This window comes from Arvicanthis niloticus, chromosome 3 (assembly GCF_011762505.2).
Source record: "Arvicanthis niloticus isolate mArvNil1 chromosome 3, mArvNil1.pat.X, whole genome shotgun sequence".
NCBI lineage: Eukaryota > Metazoa > Chordata > Mammalia > Rodentia > Muridae > Arvicanthis > Arvicanthis niloticus.
In genome coordinates, this window is record NC_047660.1 from 2,156,649 (window position 1) to 2,176,886 (window position 20,238).

General features: G+C 43.3%; 1 protein-coding gene and 1 pseudogene across 5 annotated transcripts in view; one reads left to right on the forward strand and one right to left on the reverse strand.

Moving 5' to 3' along the window:
• Window positions 1-20,238, reverse strand: part of Clybl (citramalyl-CoA lyase) — a 231,349-nt gene that overhangs the window by 104,139 nt on the left and 106,972 nt on the right. The gene's annotated exons all lie outside the window — the stretch shown is intronic.
• The window catches only part of LOC117706153 (large ribosomal subunit protein eL8 pseudogene), a 66,554-nt pseudogene continuing 46,659 nt past the window's right edge, over window positions 344-20,238 (forward strand).

Genomic DNA, 20,238 nt, shown 5'->3' on the forward strand with positions numbered 1-20,238 from the left:
ACACAGAGAGATACATACAGAGAAACACACACAGACATACACATACACCACACAGACAGGCACAAACAGACACAACAGACACACACACCACACAGACACAAAGAGACACACTGACACACAGAGAGATACACACAGACACACACATACACCACACAGACACACACAGAGACACAGACACACACACATCACACAGACACACAGAGACACACAGACACACACACCACACAGACACACTGACACACACAGACACACAGACACACACATACACACACATGCACACACACACACGTACACACACTATTACTGTCAGGATCAGGCATGCTGACAGTATGCACAGCTTGCCATGAGTAAGGACTATCTACGGATACACCAACATAGAAGGCCATCATTCAGAATCACCTCACTGTCACCCAGTGAACCTACCTTGTGTGGCCACCGAGTTCTAGCTGTCCAGGTGAACGTGTGGATTGGAAAAGGTGGCGAGTTGGAGGAACAGGGAAAGCCCCACATGGCTGCACCGGTCATGAGTGTGTCCCACTTGGAGACCCAGGCTTGCATGCCGGTCGGTTCCAGAGTGGCTGAAGTTCAGGACACTGGTATTCTTGCTGGGGGCAAAGAGGGACATTCGTCCCAAAGCAAGGCAAACCAGCCCAATGTAAGGAGGCTGATACAGTCAAGGGTACTTGAGAGTAGGGGAGGAAGAGGAGAAACATGATGAGGAGAGCAAAGATGGGGGCAGAGGGGATGCATGCTGGGCTGATGGGAAGTTAGGGAAAAGGGGAAGGAAAAGTAGGGGTAGAAAGATGAGTGTGCATGCACATGTGTGTGGGGGGGTGTTCATGCATGTCTGTGTCTGAGTGTCTCTCTGTCTGTGTCTGTGTGTGTCCCTGTGTGTGTCTGTCTGTATGTGTAACTGTGTGTGTCCCTGTATGTGTGTGACTATGTGTGTATGTGTGTCTGTGTGACTGTGTATGTGTTCCTGTGTGTATGTGTGTACATGTGTAGGACCCTGAAGGGCTGCCATGCCCTGGCTGAGACTTTCTGTGTGCTGCTGTCTGCCAAGTAACATTTTGCAGTTTTTCTAAGAACAAAACATCCTGTTGAAGGATGATGCCCTGGGCAGGGACTTTCCACTATACAAACCATTGTCCCCCAATTGAGTTCCTGTTTGTGTTTTCCCTCCCCGGTTTGGTGTATATATTGAACCTGCTCAGTAAAAGCTTTGGCATTCTCTCATAACGAATGACCCGAGTCTGTGTCTTCCTTTAATCCCCCAGGCCTATGCCCAAGCTCGGTACCATGACTACTGGTGCTGTCATAAATGCATGTCTATATCTGTGTATCTCTGTGTCTGTGTGTATCTGTGAGTGTGTGTGTGTGTGTGTCTGTCTGTCTGTCTGCATGTGTGTGTGTCCATGTCTATGTATTTGTGTATGTGTGTCCCTGTGTACGTGTGTGTGCCTATGTCCCTTTGTGTCTGTGTGTATCCCTATGTGCATGTGTGTGAGTGTACATGCATGCATGTCTATACTTGTGTGTGTATCTCTGTGTCTGTTGTCTGTGTGTATCCTTGTTTGTGTATGTATGTCTGTCTATGTATGTATCTGTCTTTGTGTTTATGTGTGTATGTGTCCAAGTGTGCATATGCATGTGCATGTGCGTGTGTGTTGGATACTGACAAGAGAGCATGTACCTGTTAGAGGTTATTCTCTACACTTTCTTGAAAGGAGCAGAAATTCTCTGGAAAACTGAAGGGTTTGTTTATTTCCCTGGTGTGACATGAGGTTGAGAGAGAAACCTCCTAGTGTCAGTAGCTACCTTAAATCCCAGCACTTGGGAGTCAGTGGCAGGCAGGTCTCTGTGAGTTTGAGACCAACCTGGTCTACGTGGAGAGTTCCACCTAACCAGGGTTACATAGCAAGACAGTCTCAATAAAGAGGGAAGGGAGCCTGGCCTCTTCACCAACCACATGAAGACACAATACAGCTAGCATTTGTTTTGTTTTGTTTTTCCTGAGGCCCTTAAATACACAAAGGGCTCAAAAGGAGCTCCCTAACCCCCCAGATACTCCTGATTCTTGCCTTCCCAAGCTGAGATTGACAGCACGCCCCCCATGAGCACCAGTAGGATGCTACTCCTCAATGGTTCCCTGTTAGTGCTCCCTAGAGTGTGGTCCACGGGGGTTTCCCTGGAGTCTGTCTCAGAGTCTAGATGATAACCCATTACAGGGAACTGAGACACAGCACATCAGTCACGTCAAAGTGTCTGGTCAATTGTCATGAAAAACCTAAAGGACTTGCCAGCCAGGCTCACTTTGTCTCAGTAGAGACCATTCACAGCTCTGGTCCCTAGTACTCTGTGCATCACCAAAAAAGATTTCTACAAGTCGCCCAAGACAACCATTCAGAACAGATTTAGCTCAACTGTTCAGTGTTCAAATTCCCAGGATCTCACTCTAAAGCCGAGTACAGAAAAGACAATATTTAGTAGTAAATATATCAAAAACAGCCGAGTGGAGAGTATTGCAAACAGTGTTCCCATAGCAACATCAAAGTTATCCACTAACCAGGTGTGTGGCAGGCACACCTGTGGCTCCACTGGCTGAGGCAGGGGAATCATTTGAGCCTGGAGTCTAAGAGTTCAAGACCAACTGGGCAATGCAGTAAGATTCTTTCAAAACCACAAATTATAAAGGTGTTTCTGACAAGCCTAAGGACTTAAATTCCATCCCTGGACCCCCGTGGCAGGAGAGAATCAATTCCATCAAATCCCTCTGACCTCTACAAGCATGCATGCATACATGCACACACACAATCCACAATCATCTATATGTAACCAAATAATTAAAATAAACAAGTTGGGTGAAATAAACACATGTGCAAGTGGCATACACTAGCAAACCCAGTATTTGGGAGATGCATAGTGAATTCCAGGCCAGCCAGAGGCACAAAATGAGATTCTGTCTCAAAAAAAAAAAAAAAAAAAAACAACCAAAACAAACCCACTAGCAAATAGTAACATCTCCACTACAAAACTGAAGTGGATCAAATTGTATCATGTAAGATATATAAGTAATGTATAAAGAGAAAATCAATTAAAAGTAAAACATTGTAAATAAAAATAAATGTCCACTAAGTTCTTCTTCCCACTTATGAGACCCCATTAGCACTGGGTGTTTCCATGGCAAAAGGAACAGTTGAAGCCAAGATGGCGCTTCCTGGGTTGTTCAGAACTTTAGCAGTCATCAAGCAGATATGAACTAGAAAAGTCTGTTTTCTAAACTTGTTCAAGGTCAGAAAGAACAACTGTAGACCTAACAGATGCAGCCGGAGATTCCTGATTGTTTTTATCTCACGTAGCCCAGGCTAGGCTCAATATGTAGTCAGATGATGACCTAGAGCTTCTGATCCTCCTGCCTCCACTTTCCAAGTACCAGGATCACAGTGTGCCACAATGCCCTATTTATTCAGTGCGGCCAGATGGAACCCAGGTCTTCATGAATACTGAGCAAGCACTCTACCAACTTAACTATGGCAGCCCAGACAGATCCTGTTACAGTTTTCCAAAGTTCAAAGGCTGCTGCATACATCAAATTCATGTGCCTTTCACCCCTCCCCCGTCCTCCAACTGGATTCTTTGATAGAGAGAAATAATGAAGGCAGAATCTTTTTTTCACTCCAGGAAAAAAAAAAAAAAATGGTCCTGCAACTTTGAAAAAAAAAAATGGTTCTTTCACTTTTTTTTTTTTTTTTTAAATAACTGTCATGAAACTGATCTTGGTTAGTGGAATCTCTTGTTTCTTTCCAGATTGTTCAAAAATTCCTTTCAAGTGTCAATCTCAATGAAAATGAGGCCAAAATGTTACATAGTTTTGAATTTTGATATCTTTGCTGGCCACAGTCCCTAGACTATTCTGGTCTGTAGATATTTGTGAGCATGCGATCTCTCTCTCTCTCTCTCTCTCTCTCTCTCTCTCTCTCTCTCTCTCTTTCTCTGAATAATTTCTTAAGGAAGAAACACAGCCTGGGTCTAATTGCCAGACCCACACCACACACACAAAAGCTGTGAATGCAAGCTGCGAACTTGAATCCTGTGCTGCAGCTTTGATTGTGTGGAACCCACAATAAGATTAAGACTGTTTCCTTCTTCATAATTATTTAGAGCTAGTGTGATGAAAATTAAGATGGAGCACGCGGGTGTGAGCAGGGAGTCTCTTTATAACATAGATGGACTTTTGTTTTTGTTTTCAGTGTTTAACAGACTACAGAAACTAAGCCTCTCCAGCTCCATCTAGGGCAAGGCCTCCTGGAAACTGCATTAAATTTAAGGACAGTTGAGAGGTTGAGAGACAGACAGACAGACAGACAGACACAGAGACATAGAGAGACACAGAGAGAGACAGAGACACAGAGGGCCAGAGACAGAGACACAAAGACAGAGAGACACACACAGAGACAGAGAGACAGAGAAGACACACAGAGAAAGACAGAGATAGACACAGAGACAGAGAAAGTATATGTGTGTTCATAATGTAATAGTGTATTTTATAAAGCTATTTTGTATCTTGTCTAATAGTGATATTGATTTATCTTCCTTTGGAGTAGCTAATAATAGGCTAAGAAGTAGTTACCTCAGATACTCAAGTATTGTTGAGTGACAAGGCTAGAACCTAGAAATTGGAAAGCCTTTGCTGGTTTTCTCTTTTCCTTTCAGAGTCTTCTCTAGCTCAGGGTGGCCTCAAACTCATTATATAATTGAGGATGACTTTGAACTCCTGATCCTCCTGTGCTACCAGCCCAATGCTGGGATCATAGGTATGGCTACCATTCCAGACTTATAAGATGTTGGGAATTAAATCACAGACCTTTCTGCATATGAGGCAAGCATTCTGCTAACTGAGCTATGTTTCCAGGCCCTATTGCTGGTTCTTGTGGTAACAAAGACCCCCCCCCCCGCCCCTTTTCCAGGCCCTATTGCTGGTTCTTGTGGTAACAAAGACCCCCCCCCCGCCCCTTTTCCGGTGTTGTAGAAACTCCAGCATAACACAGAGAAAAGACTGTGGGCTACCAACAAGACAGCATGGAATATTTACTGTAGAACACACTGTTTTCCGATTCTGACTGCCTATCAAAGTTCTCAAGTCTTCTGGGAATTCCTTGTCCCAATTTTCCTCTCTTCTCCGCTTCTTTGATGCTTCTCATCTCTCTCTTACTGATTTGAAACCCACCCAAAACTGAACTGTCAAGGTACTCCAAATGCAAATGAATCGTACTTTTATCACAGGTCCCAGTGATAAGCTCCTTTTAGTCTGGCACTGACAGATCCATAGTCAAATCCTCCAACCATTAGGAACCCTGCAGAATGCCAACTATCAAGAGCAACCCATTCTCAAGTAGTTTGCATCAGATCTCTGAGACCCTACTAGAAATATCAACTCCCAAAGGACCTAGTGAACTTGCCTGTCCTGCCATGGTGTTATTTGCAAACTAGGCAAGGATCTGGGAGCTACTGTCAAGTCTGCAATCCCAGCACTAAGGAATTTCAAAGACAGCCTGGGCTACCTAAACCCTTGTCTCCAGCACTCAAACATGCAAACTAGCAGACTTTCTTTCACATGGTCTTCCCTGGTATCTGACCTAAAGAAAGCAGAGCAAAGAAACACAACCAAATACTCAACTTAAGCAGATTCCTAGCAAGACCATAATAGCCCAAAGAAAGGGCCAGGAGAGTGGAAAGGATATTCAATTACAAAATATTAATATCTGCACAGTTGTTCCCACTAATTAAGAAAGAAATGTAGACATTGTTTGTTATAAACACCACCAGGTCTTGAGCAGACCCAAGAGCTCACCGCAGTGCAAAACCAAGCAAGCCCTGGGATCAGAGCAGCTTTGCAAAGGGGGTCATCACTACAGCTGAGAGCATGCAGGTTTTTTTTTTTTTTTTTTCCTGTCACACGGGCTCTTAATCCTCGTCATGGCCCCTACATTTTAATCATTTGTTCTGAGCGTCTTCCTCAAACAATTAGTACTAATGAACGGCCAGGATACCTTGGATCATATATGTCTAATTGCAGTCAAGAGCCCCTCTTGTCTGCATGTACATTTCAATTTACCTCTGGGGATAATGTTTGTTAATTGTGTTTCTTTATGCGGCAAGGGAAGAGAAAGGCTTCTCAGGCAAAAAGGAGCTAAGAGTTCCCTCTTTCCCTTTGTTCCCACAAGAAGCTAAGCCACTTGGAGAGGCACTTAATCCCATCATCCGCGGTTACAATTGCCTTGCGGCATCAATCAGAACGAACCTGAAGGAAAATGACGCAGCTATATTGTGTAATTAAAAGCAATTCAGGTAGTTATTACTGGGCCTTTACAGGTCCAGATACTTAAAATGGCCCTGCAGGGATCTGAAACACCCAAGTGTTTTAAATTTGTTCAGAAACATTTCTCTCTGGAAGAGGAAAAATATGCAAAGGAAAAAAAAGGGGGGGAGCGGGGGCGGGAGATATAGAAAAAGATCAAAATCAAAACAAAAAGCCCGGTAGCTTCTTCTGTGGTGTACTAACTGAAAAGCAAAAAGGGGGGGGGGGGGAATTAAATAAAGACAAAATACCCACGACTCCCAGCTACAAAATGAAACAAACCAGACAGGAAAGGAAGGAGAGGAAAGAAAATTGCCATTTCCCTCAGCCCTTCGTGCATCCTCGCACTTAAGAAACAATGTGATGATACTAGTGGGGTCTCTGCAACATGAACAAGTCTTACGGACTTGTTAATATGGAAGTGGGAACTTCCTCAAAAGTCAAGTTTATTAAAGAAAATACAAAGTAAGTTTCTGGTTTGTCCATGCCTACTAACAAAAACAAGATGTTAGTTGACAACTACTTAAAAAAAAAAAAAAAAAACAGCATAGATTTCCAAAATGACTCAGCTTATTTTAAAAAATAAATTTAAGCGCCTAGGCATTTGGATTTCTTACTTGATTTTTTTTTTTTTAAACAAATGAGGGTCACCATGTTGATGGAAATGGCATGGTATAATTCTCTGGCTTTAATGATTGACTATGGTATAAGATAAAATGTAACTCAACAGATGTAAAACAAGGTATTGAAATAATCGTGTCAAGCTGGTCGGTGGTGGCGCACGCCTTTAATCACAGCACTTGGGAGGCAGAGGCAGGCGGATTTCTGAGTTCGAGGCCAGCCTGGACTACAGAGTGAGTTCCAGGACAGCCAGGGCTACACAGAGAAACCCTGTCTTGAAAAACCAAAAAAAAAAAAAAAAAAAAAAAAAGAAAGAAAGAAATAATCGTGTCTGTGTTTCAACAATTTTCTCTTTTAAACTTCAAAAATGGGAAAGAAAGGATGACAGAGAAAAAACGCTAAGCAAGCGACACACTGGGCCTTTCGAAAGGCAGAATTGTTTTTAGAAAGTCGCAAGGGAGATCTCCGCAGAAGGCGTCCTAGAAGCAGTTGGCAATCAGACACTGCACTCACATAGCACGAGCATCAGAGTCCTGAGCTTCACACACATTCTGAGGTACAAATTAGTAGATATTATAATTATGGCCTGTAACCTACTGTGTGTAAACAGGTGAAAGTCCACTGTCAATCACACATCCAAATCAAAACATGACTGTCAAGGAAGATCTCCAACAACACTTCCTGTCAACACAGAATCACCTTCATCTTCCAGATACATTTTCCAGCAATTTAAATTAGTACAAATGCTGCCAGCTAAAGAGCATGAAGGTATACCCTCAAAAGCTTCACCACAGGCTGAGCATGGTAGAGCACGCCTTTGATCCCAGGGCTGTGCAGGCAGAAGCAAGTGGATCTCTGTGAGCTCCAGACCAGCACGGTCTACATAGTGAGTTTCAACCATATCTTGAAAGGAAAACTAAAGTTTAACCATTCGAAAACTGACGTGAATGGTAGAACGGGCTGAAGTGTCTTTATCTAACTTCCTATCTGCTTACCATGCTGTTCTCTGGCTGGATGATAACCCACACTGTTAGACATGCTCCTCTTCTGCGTGGTTTTCTTCTGAGAGCTAAGCATTTCCTACATCCTTAAGCCTACTGGTTAGTCACCAGTCAGCCAGCCTTCAGGTATCCTCTGGATCCAGGACAGACCTGACACTTCCTGGTGCCATGGTTTGTTTGTTTGTTAGTTAGTTAGTTAGTTTTTATTACCCTTATCTTCAAGCAGACTGGTGAGTGGCACACTTGCAGGTACTGGGCAGAGATGAGAGAGAGAGTGCTGGTGGTCTATCTGTCTTTCCCTGTCCACACTTCTGGGTAAATCACCCCACAAGTAAACAAAGGCCAAAGCTTCTTTGCTACAGCTGTCATAGGACCCATTCCATGGTTTTTGGGTCGCTTTGGGATTAAGAACTGTAGGTATTTTTCTCTTAGAAAAAAGAATGAACTTTTAAGGAGATATTTTAGGAATACTTAAAACTGAGCAGGAAACATGGATGCATTGGTAATGAATTCTAGGAACCTGTCCCAGTGACCTTAACCACCATTTCCACACGTATCCCCATTTCCTTTGCCACCCCAGGGCTCTACACCACCCTTAGTCCCCGATGCTCTCCTGGAATCCCTCAGGGAAAGTGCCCACTACAGGCTACCAGTAACAGTCTCATGACTGGGCCCTTCAATTCCTGACATCAACCCAGCTGTGACCATGCTGCTTAAACCCTGTCAGATCAAGCTGGAGAGCAGGGTATGAAACTTCAGCTCTAATTCCTGTGATTACAATCTGCCCCAATCAGCTAATACCTCCAGTGACAGCCTACAGGCAAACCTGTCTATAGATAGATAGATAGATTCATAGATCACAGCTTGATAGTTGCAGAATCTATACACACATACTGTCTAGACATGGCTTACTAATGAAACTTCCTCCAAATTTGTGTGAATCAAGACAAGCCCAAGATAGAGTGTTGGGAGCCGACTTTAGTAGAAAGCGGCTAGATCATCTTTGCAGTCATCTGGAACCATATACCCTGAGAGAGACTTGTTTTTCAACAGCCTACAACAGCTGAAGCACACTCTGACAAACATCTTGTTTATCCCACATAGCTTGTTTTGCTGTTTAGTGACCCCAGCTGCATGGTGCACGTGGTAAAATGTCTTCACCTGTGTTCTCCTGCTTGTGCTTATAAATACCCAGGATTTCCTTGTAATAGAGTGAATAGGGAAATAAAGGAGTAACCAGACTTGACTACAGATCCTCTGGCTTGTCTCTATTCTTCGAGTCTCTTGCCCCTCCATCCCCACTCTCTCTTGACCAGAGCACTTAGCCCCAAAGCATGGGGCAGTGTGGACAGCAACATAGTAGCCCCAAAGCGTGGGGCAGTGCGGTCCTCAACAATAGAGAACACAGCTCAGAGAGGAGAGGACCAAACAACTCATGCAGCAACAAAGACACCTAACACCAGAGGGTCTGTGGGGATTTTCTTCTGACTAGAGACCCCCTCTACATCCAAGCCAGTGGATCAGTGGGGCTCACACAGCCTGGCCCATCTCAGCCTAGCATGGGGAGTCTCTATCATGAGACTGTGTTTTGTTTGTTGTTTGGTTTGCTGTTTATTTTTTGACAGTCTCTTAGATGAAAACTGGCTTTGATTTCCCTATGAGGATAGAGATGACCTTGATCTTCGGATGCTCCTACCTTCCTCTTCCTTCCCGGTTCAATTTTTTTTAAAGATTTATTTATTTTTTATATATGTGAATACACTGTCAGTGTCTTCAGACACACCAGAAGAGAGCATCGAATCCCATTACAGATGGGTGTGAGCCACCATGTGGTTGCTGGGAATTGAACTCAGGGCCTCTGGAAGAACAGCCAGTGCTCTTAACCGCTGAGCCATCTCTCCAGCCCATAGTGTAAGATTTTCAGGTTGGTGTTCTAGTATAGTATTTGCCAGGACTGCCCCTGCCAGCCCCACAAAAGAGGTTTTAAACTGGACATGATGATATATGTCTATACTCCCAGCACACTGAAGACTGAGTTTAGGGCTAAGTTGGGTTACAGAACAAGACCCTGTCTCAAAATATAAGAGACAAACAAACAAACAAAAAAAAAAGTAAAAACAGCTCTTGCTCTCTTCCCCTCTTCCCCTCTGTCCCTTCTCTCCCCATTGCCCTCTCACCATGTTCATGGCCCTCCTCTATTCTCTCTCTCTCTCTCTCTCTCTCTCTCTCTCTCTCTCTCCCTTGCCCATACCCTAAATAAGCTCTATTTTATACCATTAAAAAATGTAAAAATGTTTCTGAGAACGTTTCTCTTATTAAATGAAATCGAAGCATAAACTTGTATATATGAGTACATATATATACACATATATATACATATACACACATATATACATACCTCTACACACACACACATATATATACATATACACACATATATACATACCTACACACACACACACACATATATATACATATACACACATATATACATACCTACACACACACACATATATATACATATATACACATATATACATACCTACACACACACACACATATATATATACATACATATATATGGTTTTTAAAAATGCCAAATGTGTTGGGTGATGGTGGTATCTGCCTTTAGTCAAAACAGAGGCAGGCAGATCTTTTGAGTTTGAGGCTAGCCTGGTCTATAGAGTAAATTCCAGGACAGCCATGATTACACAGAGTAAGCCTGATTCAAAAAGCAAACAAACCAAACCAATTAAACAAACAAACAAACAAGAAATTAATTTATGGCCCAGGTATACAGTATATAACTTGTCCTGCCCTGAACTCAGAAGGCAGATCGCGGGAGTCCAAGGCCAGCATGTTTTACACAGTGTTCTAGGCCAGCCAGGTTAATATGTTAAGATCCTGTCTCAGGGGGACTGGAGAGATGGCTCATAGGTTAAGAGCACTGACTGCTCTTCCAGAGGTCCTGAATTCAATTCCCAGCAACCACATAGTGGCTCACAACCATCTATAATGGGATCCAATGCCCTCTTCTGGTGGGTCTGAAGACAGCTACTAAGTACTCATGTACATAAAATAAATAAATAATTTTTAAAAAAATATATTTTTCTCCCTCCTCAACTCCCTTTCCCATGCCCTAAACTCAATTCCATACCAAAAGAAAGATAAAAACAAAAAAAAAAAAAAAAAGTGTCACTCTTTATGTGAATCTGTCCCTTTCTCTCTGCCTCTGTCTTTGTCTCTTTCTGTGCTTGTGTGTATGTCTCTCTGTGTGTGTTTGTGTATATCTCTGCTTCTCTGGGTCTCTCTATGTAGTATGTAAGCACTTATGCACACACGTAGATCAAAGGACAACTCTCAGAAGTTGGTTTTCTCCTTCCAGCATGAGTCCCAGGGATTGAACTCACATTCATCAGGCTTGGCAGCAGGCACCTTTACCCACTGAGCCAGCTCACCATACTGGATTTTATGACAACTTCTGTTCTTGGCTCACAAGAACAGAAGAACAGAACTTCTGTTCTTGTAGTCACAGCTGAGGGTCCTCTGCTTAGAAAGAAAATGCCTCGCTCACTGGCAGTGGCAAGTCTCTGTTCTTGCTTTCAGGGGCCTCTCCCCAGTTCTTCTATTTCCCTTTCTTCTTATCCCATAAATTCACTGAGTCAGGAGCTTCAGTCATTCATGGACTGAAACTGAGCAATCACATCAAACTATTTGGTTTTTTTGTTTTGTTTCCTGTATACAGTACGAAATCAGCAACGCCTTTGAATCTCTGGTTCTGCTGAATTTCTTTACATGCACTCACATTTATCAGCATGAAGCTTTGTGTTTGTTTGGCTGTGCTCAGGTTTGCTGACAGACTGCATGACTTAGCACTTCTTATAAATTAATTATAGGGACAATCTAAGGTATCACCCAGATATATTTTATTTTATTTTATTTTATTTTATTTTATTTAGCTCTGTGTAGCACTGGCTGTCCTGGAACTTGTTCTGTAGACCAGGCTAGCCTTGAATTCACAGAGATCCACCTGCCTCTGCATCCACCCGCCTCTGAGTGCTGGGGTTAAAGGCATGTGCCATCACCACCCAGCTGGAGATGTCACTTTTTTCAACAGCCAGGAACCTTTACACTCTATACTACAGGCTAAAACATGACTTAAGGCAGATAAATACAAACTACAAACTGCACACACAAACATTCACATGGAATGTGTCCTGATCAATACAAAGAAGCTGTAAGAAAACTATCCCAGAAATAACTTCAGTCAATTTACACAATTGATTTGTTCTTCCAAGGGGCCTTTCATTTACTCTGCCCCTGATTGAGTCGTTACATGAATCATGAAGGTTTTACTATTAAGATAAGGGGGGAATTTCAATCAGGGAGTACCCTTGATGGTTTAATTAAAGAATTTCTGCATCTCACTTACACAGCTCCGCTCCTTAAGTACTGCATGGCATTTATTTAAAACGTCCCAAAGGCAATTAAGCCCTTGATTAACAATAAAAATTTCTTTCTTAACTTCATTGTCAATTAACATGAAGCTCGTTTTTCATTGCCTGAAACTCACAGTGCACAGTACTCAATGGATTCAAATTGCATATAAATCCACACAAGCCACCGGGGGAAAAAATCTGAAAAGCATCAAAATACACGGGCAGAAACCCTTTCAGAAAGTGGAACTAACTGGGCTGTAGCTTGTGTCCTCTGCCTAGCTACATCTAAGCAGCAAGGACTCTCTCTGCCCTAGGTTAGGGAAAGACCAGAACTGAGCACAACTCCTAACTCCCAGGACCAGGGTTTTTTGAGCTGATAGGAGAGGAGGGAAAACGATGAGTGATATCCTTGCACATATAGCTTTTCAAAGTCTGTCCCGGTCCCCGTGGGAGAAGAAGGCTAAGCTTCCCCCTGAGCTAGTGCTGAAGCTCAGGGACCCCCCCCCCCCCAAATCCTTGGCTGTCACCATCTCACCCTACCCCCTCCAGCATAGGTCACACACAGAGACAACAGGGCCTGGCATTGAGAAGACACTCCCCCTCCATCCTGACCCCCGTGTGTGGATCTGGAACACGTGATCTGAACAGTGCTGAGGATCTTACTTCATCTAAAAAAACAAACAAAAAACCCGGCAATGGGGAATGAGGAACAGCTTCCACGCTGCTCGTACGCTCTACCCCCACCCCTTAGCCAGAGCTCAAGTCCTGGGACCAGCTATATAAATCTAGGCGTCTCTGTGAACTTGATCTCCTCTAAGTTGGTATGTGTGCATGTAATCTAAATCCAAAAAGAAAAGAATTTCAAAAGGATCTTGCCTTTCGTTTTAATATTAGACATTTTTAATTTAGTATTTGATTGGCACAATGACAACCCAGGAAAGTACTCTGGACGTCAAATAGTTAAAAAGAGGCCAATCATACCTGAAGCCTAGGGTAGGCAGGGCTTACGGGACAGGGTGGGGCTTACGGGACAGGGCGGGGCTTACAGGACAGGACAGGGCTGGAGAGGGTTTCAGAGGTGTGACTGTGAATTTCGCCTTGGGGGTCAAAGAACCAATTTGTGAGACAGTGTGGCTGCTGGTGAGGAACCCAGGTGGGGCCCATCACTTTCATCTCAATTAGCACTTCAAGTCCTTTCTCTGCAAATGTTGCTCACACCTCTGAGACCTATCTGTTTATTTCCTGCACGTGGGGAATTCCCAGGTATAAACACTAGTTGTTTAGCAAAACAGTGGTGCCCAGTGTCCCCACATTTTCTATTAGAAAAGCTCCTTTTCAAGTTACCTGTAATAAGATCTGTTTACGCTTTTCAAAAGATCTTAGAAATGTATGAAACTAGGAAACAGCTCTATTCTAGTTTTCATTTCAAAAGACCCTTTAAAACCACAATTATGTTAAAAAGATAGACAACTAAATCACATTTTATATTATCATTTACAGCAAACAATATTTTGGTACTTACAGTATGCTAGGGACAGTGTGTTAAGACAGCTGGTACCTGCACTTATATTAAATCAAACATAAATTCTCAATAGTAGTTTTTTTTTCTTTTTATTTACTGAGAGTCCCTCAAGTTGGCTCAGCAAATAAAGACACTTGCAGCCAAGCCTAACAACTTGAGTTCAGTCAGAGACCTACATGATGAGAGAACCCACATCTGCAGGTTGTCCTCAGACCTAACACACAAGCACATACACACACACACACACAAGCACATACACACAGGAGCAAGCAAACGTGTCCACACACAAATACGCACACACATGCACATGCACGCATGAACACACATACATACATACATGCACACATGCACACACATGCTCACGCATGCGCATACCCTTTAAGTTCTTTGCTTGCATTATCTTCTTAATCTTTAGAACAGTCCCATGAAGCAGGTAGTATTATTGTTGCCTGTTGCCTACTTGGAAACATACTATTGTGTCCTATAATGTAAACTTCTAATAGGCAGCTGAAACAATATATAGCATGTTACATTTTGGATGGCACTGCACATACCAAAACACGGGCACTTTCATTTGCATTGTCCAGAAAAACTTCACAAACAAATAAGATCCAGGGCTGGGGAAATGAGGAGTCTGAGTCTGATGCCCATTAAAAACAAAAAACAACTAGCTGTGGTAACCTGCGGCTATAATCCAGGCCTGTACTAAGATGAGAGGTAAGAGAGCAGAATCTATGGGTTTGTTGGCCAGCTAGCATGGAGACCCTGCATCAACAAGGCGGAAGGCTAGACTCCCAAAGTTGTCTTTTGACCACCACACATGCGTGCACCATGCATGAGTGCCTGCAGTGCATTCATTCATTCATTCATTCATTTTCTAAAAAAAAAAAAAAAAAAGCTCAAAGAATATAGAGCAAAAAGTGACTGTATTTATGACAATTTAGAAAACTTAAACTTGAAACTCAGAAAACTTTTACCTTGAAGGACCAGCCTTTTAGGGGCTGAAGAGTGTGGAGTGATTACAGAGAGGTACCTGCAAATAAGAGAAGATACAAACCTCTACAGATTTTTTTTTATACAATTAGAAATAAAATTGGGTGCAAATTTTTGATAATATCCTATAAGAAAAAAATAAGAATCTACTTTAAGGGGTAGTGTTTTACCTAGCTGGATTTTTTTTTGGTTTTTTCGAGACAGGGTTTCTCTGTGTAGCCCTGGCTGTCCTGGAACTCACTCTGTAGACCAGGCTGGCCTCGAACTCAGAAATCCGCCTGCCTCTGCCTCCCAAGTGCTGGGATTAAAGGCATGCGCCACCACCACCCAGCACCCATTATCTTATTTACCTGGAAAAAAACATTCCTAAGTGAAGGCTATGCAGGAACAGGTGGTGGGTATTCGGAGGCTGGGGCATAGCTTAGTTGGTCAAGTACTTGTCTAGCTGGGTTCAATCACTAACAAGAAACAAGCAAGAGTAAATAGCCTGAAATAAAATATCTGTCTCTGGGTTTAGTCACAGTCAAGTGTGTACACCCTGCAATCTCAACATTTCAGAGAGAAGATGTAGGTGATAGAGAGGCCCCAGCCAATAGAAAGGATGTGGGTGATAGAGAGGCCCCAGCCAGTGGCAGAGCCGGATGATCCAGGAGGAAGCCTTGTAAACCCCAGAGTAGGGCATGAGCCTTGTCAAGATCTTGTGAGTGGCAGTGTCTCACACCGCTCTCTGCATTGAGCTGGGAGGTTGGAGGAGGATTGCCTGGAAGCCCCCACACTACTCTCCATCTTGAGTTGATTTTGGAAGTTTGAGAACTTTTACACCAACTGTTTCCCCACTCCCTTACATTAAAAAAAAAAAAAAAAAAATCTGAATTTCTTCCACTTTCCTTACTCTTCCCAACCTGATGTCAATGCATTTCTTTTGGGGGCAAGTTCTAAGGGATCGGTTTTGTGTTTCTAAGTATAGCATGTATTTCATCCTTTTAAAATACAAAACCCAGAAACTGAGTCTTTTGTGGGCTCCCTGCTCTTTGTGTGATCACAAGGGAGGGGAGGAGTGAGCGGGGGAGGGGAGGAGGCAAATGGTGCTCAAAGGTCCAGGCTGTATTTGACTACAAAAATAAGGAGCATGGGAGCAGGGCAAGAGAAATGAATCCAAAATCCCACAAACACACAAGGCTTATTTTTCTTTTAACAGATTAAGGATCGTAGGTCTTCATGCTTACTCAGATGGAACAAGAAAAGATGTTAACCTCTTTGCCTTGTTCCCTTTGAGTCTGAACAAAATAAAGACCCAGTACATTGAAAACATCCATTATCATTCTCTTCTTCCCCTTTAGGAGCAGGAGACAACATCTGGTGAAGGACTCAGGGTTATGTTGTCGTCCAGAAGAGTCACGGGGAAGCAATGTCAAAAGCCCGGAACCAGAACACAGGCAGAAGCTCAGTTTCCCTTCCTTCCTGTGCCACAGACTTAACAGCAACAGGGCCGGCCACCGAGGAATGAATTCTAGTTCCGGTTCCAACAGCTCACTCCAGCTGGATGGGGTGGAGAGCCACACATACTGCACAAGCTTACACGTGTCCCGAGGAGCTATGACTTTTGAGGGGAAGGGACGTATTTTCCAAATTGGCTGACTGGTGGCTGAATGAACGGCCATAACGAACAAGAGTACCTGGTGACTAATGATGCCTTACGAAGCAGTTAGACACCGTGCAGGACCGGCAGCAGACAACGCAAGAAAAACAGGCTAAGGAGGAAGCACAGAGCCGGGCGGTGGTGGCGCACGCCTTTAATCCCAGCACTTGGGAGGCAGAGGCAGGCGGATTTCTGAGTTCGAGGCCAGCCTGGTCTACCGAGTGAGTTCCAGGACAGCCAGCCAAGGCTATACAGAGAAACCCTGTCTCGAAAAAACCAAAAAAAAAAAAAAAAAAAAAAAAGGAGGAAGCACAGAGAGTAAAATGGAAAGAATTTTAAGTGAACAAATTAAAAAGAGGGGTGGTTTTCCACGCGGTCTAAGCAGCTGTCCCTTTACAGAGACAGTTTGGACAAAGTCTATCCCTTTCTGTGATGGAGTCAAGTTCCCAGGAGCAAGAGTTTCTTACTGGGGTTTCTCTTCTCTAGCCATCTCTATGGCATAACATAGCACTGGGATTGTAAGATCTTAAAACATTAATAAAAGGGCTGAGGAGGAGGCTCAGTAGGTTTAAGAGTAGACAAGCTTGAAGACCTGAGTTCAAATCCCCAGGAACCCACATAAAACCCAGCTTTGGTCATGTGTACCTGTGACCCCAATGTTGGAAGGTGAAGGCAGGTGGACCCAGGGAGTTTGGTGGTCAGCCAGTCTTATTTAAAAAAAAATAATAATAAGGCAAAAAGGAAAACATATAATGCACTCTGGTCTCCAAATGTGCATGCATGGCTATGCATACCCATGTACACACAAGAAGATACACTGACACACTATACATACCATAAACACACAGATATATACATATATACACTAAATAAACTAATATTTTTAAAAAGCAGCAACAAGATGAACAAGTCAGACACAGTTAATTCCAATCTAGTGAAGCTGAGGCAGGAGGATTTTGATTTTGAGGGCAGTCTTGGCTACGATTTGAGATCCAACCATGGGGGCAGCACTAGAGAGTGCAAACAGCTAGTGGGATTCAGAATTCACCTCCTAATGCACTTTTGTTGGTCATTCAAATAATAAACAATGACACAGAAGGTTCTGATAAGTTATTTCTCTGCCACCAAAATAAGGCAATTCAAGCCAGTGTGTGTGTGTACACACACACATAGGCAAGTTTACTGGGAAATGACTGATAGACTGGCCCTAAGGAATAAGGCCAGGGAAGAAGCCAAGGTGATGGAGGCAGAGGGGAAGATGAAGAAAAAGACAGAAAGAACATGTGCACACAGCAGAGAGAGGGAGAGAGGAGGGGTGAGGATTGGGGGACAATACATAAGAAAGAGCCTCTGGGATAGGGGAAATCCAGTTCCTGGGCTATAAAGTTCAGGGTAGAGTGTGGAATATGCCAGGAAAGGACTGAGGAATGCTGGGAGAACCTGGAGGCCCGGTCCACTTTGGTGTGTAAAATAGGCACCTCAGTTGTTTGTCCCGGGTCTGAAACTCAACAGTTATGAAGAAAACTGACTGATTTTTAAATACTTTTAGTTCTACCATAATGTCCTATTGAGATCAATGGAAAAAGGAAAGAATAATAAATACCCATCACTGTATTTTAATATTTTAGCTTTGTGGCTTTTCTTTCTATACACTCTTTAACAAGCTTAAGACACAGGGTCTGGGGAGCTGGCTCATAAGTAGGACTCTTGCTGTGCAGGCAGGAGCACTTGAGTCTAAATGTCCAGAACCACAAACGCCAGACACAACAGCACGCACCTATAATCCTAACACCTCCTCCAGTGAGATGGGAAACCAGGAGAATCCTCAGAACCTCTTAGGCCAGCTAGCCTAAGACAAACAGCAGACAACAATAAACTACTTCTCCTAAATAGGGCAATACCAGTGCCAGACACCCTAAGCTGTCTTCTGACCTCTATTTTTAAACACACACACACACACATGTACATGCACACACAGAGACAGAGAAACAAAGACAGACACACAGAGAAAGAGACACAGAGAAGAGATAACAGAGAAGAGAGATGGAGAGACATAGACAAACACAGACAGACACAGAGACAGACAGACACAGAGAGGAGACATAAAAATGTGAGGGCCTTAGTTCCAGTTCCAAAGCTGTAGCCACTGAGGTGGAGGCACATGGCTTTGATCCCTACATCCAACATTTGGGAGGCAGAGGACAGCAGAAAAACAAAACTAAAAAGTGGTAATTCCAGTGCCGGAAAGGACAGACTGAAGGTCTTATTGTCCAGCAGGCCTAGTCTAACCAGTGAGTTCCAGGAAAGATCCTATCACAAAGACACAAGGTAGTATCTGCTGGAAACATGTGAGGTTGTATGGATGTCTTCTAGCCTCTGCAAGAACATGTAACATGTGAACCTCAGAACCAACAATCCAAAACACAAACAAAAATCCTACATCCAGGTCCTTTCCTGCAAACGCATCTTCATGTCCTATATTTCAAAAGATTTCATCACCTCAGCCTCCAATGCAGAGGGAGTTAAGGCACAGGTCTCACAGAGCCACTCAAGCACCAGGTTTTGGGGTGCTCCAGCAAAATGGGAGCAGTGTGGAGCGGTCTATCACCCTCTGTCCTGCTCGGCTGGCACACACAAAGGTAGAAGAGACAGTGTAGGCTTTCTTGTTGGTATCTTTTGGGGTATCTTTCTATCAACACCCAAACTCTATGGTCATCTATGCTCCAAGATGCACACAACCCCTCCTTTATCCATCATAGACGGGCCAATTGCATGTGCTTCTGCCCTTCCTGTGAAATTATCTGTGAGCTTGGTGAAGTGCTCCTCAAGTGTCCCCTTTACAGATAGTCATCTACTGTGATTTTTGTTTAAGTAAGAAATGAAAACTGTTTCCACTCCTTTCCCAACCCCAGTGCTGAGGATCGAATCCAGAGCCTTATAAATGCCAGACCAGTGACTAAGCTACGTCTCCAGTCCTTCTTTTATTTTTAATGCAATCTGACTGTACAGCCCTGGCCCTGAACTTAGAGCAGCTGAAGATGACTTTGAACTTCTGATCCTCCTGCCTCTCCCTCACAAATGTTAGAATTACAGGTGAATGCCACTATGCCTGCTTTATTATCTCAACACTTATGTATGTGCTGGATATGTGTATGCACGTGTGTGTGTGTGTGTGTGTGTGTGTGTGTGTGTGTGTGTGTGTGTTCATGTGCCATGGTGCCTGTGTGCCAGTCCAAGGACAACCTAGGGTATTAGTCTTCATATACCTTGCTTAAGACATGTCTCTGTTGCTCACTGCTGCCTATACCAGGCTAGCTGGGTGTCAAGCTTTGGGAGATTTTCCTGTCTTTGCCTCTCCTCTTGCCATAGATGCAATAGGTTCTGGGGATTCAAGCTATTACCATTTATATAGCAACGGCCTAAGACTCTGAGACATCTCCCTGTCCTATCTCAAATTTCAGAGGGCCCTTGTTGAATTTATATTGACTTTACCTAATCCTTATCACTCTTTAAATTCCTACTTACTTTTCTTAAAATAGCACAACTTTCCAGTATCTGGCCAATATCAGTGAAAATATAACGAACTCAGGGCTGCCTCCCTTAGCCCCATTCTTATAAGGAGACTTCTGTGTTTTAGCCTACTAGTAGCCTCCTGAGATCTTTGG